Genomic DNA, 3,548 nt, shown 5'->3' with positions numbered 1-3,548 from the left:
GTTCATGCACTTTATTTTCATCCCCTCCATCTTGCTGCTCCTTACCCCTCTACAGCTGAACCTTATAGCAAAATGAAGAGCAATCCTCAGCAATCAATCCAATTTCTACTCGTTGCCGCTTAGCTGATGCGATAAGCGTTCCTTATCCTGAGCACTGCACGTCATCTCTCTCACACGCTCAAACTCCTGAAGCTTCTCTCCCACTGCTCACTCTCCGTCATTATCCCAGCCATCCTTATCTCCAAACCACGTCATCTGTTTCTTATCCAATTAGTGCTCGGCTGGAAGCCTTCTCGTGTACACCAAATCCCTCCTTATCCCCTCCACGTAGCCTCTTTGTTCAGCCCTGGAAATTACTGGACACTCCTCCATCTCGTGATATTTTCTGTCTTCCATATCTCCCCAGAAGTCGCTGGACATCTCCTAAATAATCCTCAGCCGTTACTTCTGCTAGTCCGTGCCATGCTTATACTGGTGATCAAGATGCCTATGTCTCCACCACCGTCGCTCAGCTGCTTGCCTCTATGTTGGCTGGCCGGATCTACTGTCCGACGCGCCACTGTTTGCGCTGTGCTTAAGGTCCTACTCACCGGTCTTCTCGTCGACAGTGCCAGTCGTGTCTCCCGCTACGCTGACACTTTTTCTCCATCGCTCGACTCCATGCTCAGCGCTCTCACCATCACCGCGCCTCTCTTCGCCGGTGTTCGCCGGGCATACGCTCAACCTCGCCACCGTGGGACTTACCTCGCCTTCAAACCGTGTTCGCCGCAGCCCAGCCATCGTCTACCTCTACGCTCAGCACGAAACCGCTCGCCCTACAGCCTCGTCGCGTCACCATTCTGCAGGCACTGAGCTCCACCCACCTCGGTGAAGGCCACCGTCCCCTTTTTCACTGTGCACTCGGCATCAGCTTCCTGGTGCACACCGACACAACGCTCTGGTCGTGCGCCCTCCATCGCACGCTCAGACACTTGCCCCTGTTCGTCACCTCGGGACTTTGCCGTCACCCGTACTTCGTTGGTTGTCAACTTTGCTGGCTGTGTTCGACCTCCAGCCATGTCACCATCGTGCCCTTCATTCGTTCGAAGGTGAGGCCTCCCAGCTTCGATCTTCAGTGAGTGCAGCAACTTTTATTGGTGGCCAATGTCGTTCAGTGGTTGTGATCTCTAGAGGACGAAATGGTTGTGTATATTCTAGATCGAGTATAATTGTTGTTGTGGACTTCGTATTTGGAGTCACGCCGGTGTATTGCGTCTCTGGTCGGAACTTGGAAGTCGACTAGCGGCTTGCACCATCAGCACAATCCTGTGGCTATACGTGTGAATCGCAGCGCTGCAACTAGTTGAAAATGAAGGAACTAGATCATATAGAATAGTGGAGTGCAGAACGTCGCTCGCCGGGTTTTCTGTATATTGCCCGGATTTGATTCGTCACCATTTTGGCGAACCTCCACTCGACTTCGGTATTATGTAAGCTTAGATTCACTCGCTGTAAGGTTTGGTTCATTTTAGGGCATATTCATTTGGTTGTCAAATATCCACTTAATTATAAATACTTTTGCCATTAGTGAAATAAATCACTCAATGAAAATACAACAATAAAAATTGTGGGAAATTTTGTGTAAGTTTATCTTGAACAATTAACTCCTAGGTAAAGTTTGAAGCTGTTTGGACATGGTTTGCTTAACAACCTAATTGTTGTTCAAAATAGAAAAAGGATTTCAACCTTGAGTACTTGGGCACCTAGTGTCTTAATGAAGTGATGAGGTGGCTTAACAAGTTTTGGAGTGATAGGTGAGGTCTAGGGTTAAGTAGCTCCCTGGTAATTGTAGCTTAAGATGCTGGATTATAGATTTATTCTAGTAGTAATCTGTGTTGTCTCTTTTACGAGTTGCATTCTCTTTGACATAAGCAAGCATTCATATTCATATCATTTCATGTAGAACACCTAGAAGAAGTGATGTTTGAAGAAGTTCACTTAAGTGCCTGTTGATTCAGTGGTGGAGGTTTATCTAACTACTTACCAGAGTAGAATAATTTTAGGATCTTCTCCTGCAATAAGGCAAGCCCCGGTGCATTTGCCACCACCCTTGTGTTTACAAAATTTTATCACTTATATGTTGCATTAGGTAATAGGAGTTGATTGATTAAACACTTGATGCATTACCATCCTTGAAAGATTGATTACCATACCTTGTCACATGTTTTATAAAAGCTAGAGATGCTTAGTCATGCTGATAGACTAAGAAAAACGTTTTTGATCTATGACTCATGTTTTTTACAAACAAGAAAATAGGCTTGGGATAATGAAGGAATCAAGACGTTGATAAATTCATTATCCAGGCATGGGCCCTCTGTCAGGCGCCAAAGTTTTGAAATAGTTTAAAATGGGACCATACGTTGAGCAGGAAAGGTCGCCCGTCTATGTCGATTAAGGACCGTACCGATTGTTGGCCTGATGATCTAGGACCTTTTAACTGGCCACATACCTCATCATGGGCAAGCCTGAACCCAGCTATTCCCTACGTGAAAAGACAACCGTGCACTGGGCGTGGGAGATGGTGGGAGTAGCAGTTACCCTCCTGGCAAGAAGCTGAATGGTAGGGTAATGTGCTCCCGGATAGCGCGTACCAGTTCATGTAGTGGAGGATCTGTGGGAATGGTTGACATATGCAAGGGTTAAGTGCTACATATGTCGTGTGGTTGGAGATCCCCAGCTGGGTATTAATCGATTCGGATCGCCGTTACTTCTCGGATATGAAGACTGGATCGCTGCCCTTCATCGTAGATAACAAGCGAAACAAAATTTGGATTTTAAAAGCAACCTAGTGCATGTCAAGTAAATGATCTAGATTAGGAAACTACTAGATTCAGGCTAGAAGATTCAGGTAATAAACTAACTTGTGAAATAAAACTTGGCTTAAGGACCCACTTCTAGTAAGCTTTTCTGCAAAATGAGTCCTTGAACTTTGATGAGCTTTACCTTGATTCCCAAAAGCTAGCATACCCTTGAGAGTCTTTTCTTTAGTCGGGTAAGTCTTGCTGAGTAATTGCGTACTCAGGGTTTTATCCCTTGTTGTTTTTGTAGGAGAAGTTTTATTCCCTTATCTTTGGGTAAGTTACTTCATGTGGAGGACTTGAAGCTTAGAAGGTTTTTATATATCTCTTATGGAAAGGCTTCACCCTTCCAATTATTGTAATAAGTTATGCACTTTGAGTACTATCAAGACTTGTAATAAATACATCTCATTCTACCATGTAAAACTTGAGTTCTGGAATGTAAACTGTACTTTGTAAAAGTCTTCCGCTCTATCTCCAATGTGTGTGTATCAAATGTGATTACTGTAATATACCTATTATGTGGGAGATCCTTGGGATGATGAGTTCCAGTTGGCGAACTCGATAGCCTTGTTAAGTTACCCGGTACACGTGCATAGCCATCTGAGGTCAGTAAGGCAAGGATTGGTGCATGTGGACCTGATAACTTGGGAGGGCTATCACAGGGACAACCTAGGGTGGGTTGGTTTTTAAAGCAAGGGTGAGTACACA

At 44.9% G+C, this 3,548-nt stretch overlaps 1 long non-coding RNA gene across 1 annotated transcript; it reads left to right on the top strand.

The window, feature by feature from the left end:
- The first annotated feature begins 351 nt into the window (after nt 1-351).
- LOC111590314 (uncharacterized) lies at nt 352-3,277 on the top strand. The gene is made up of 2 exons (XR_002749430.2): nt 352-1,088; nt 3,088-3,277. It is a non-coding gene; the product is annotated as an uncharacterized lncRNA (long non-coding RNA).
- The last annotated feature ends 271 nt before the right edge of the window (nt 3,278-3,548 follow it).

This window comes from Zea mays, chromosome 10, assembly GCF_902167145.1.
Source record: "Zea mays cultivar B73 chromosome 10, Zm-B73-REFERENCE-NAM-5.0, whole genome shotgun sequence".
Lineage (NCBI taxonomy): Eukaryota > Viridiplantae > Streptophyta > Magnoliopsida > Poales > Poaceae > Zea > Zea mays.
This window is presented reverse-complemented; position numbering and strand designations above follow the sequence as displayed.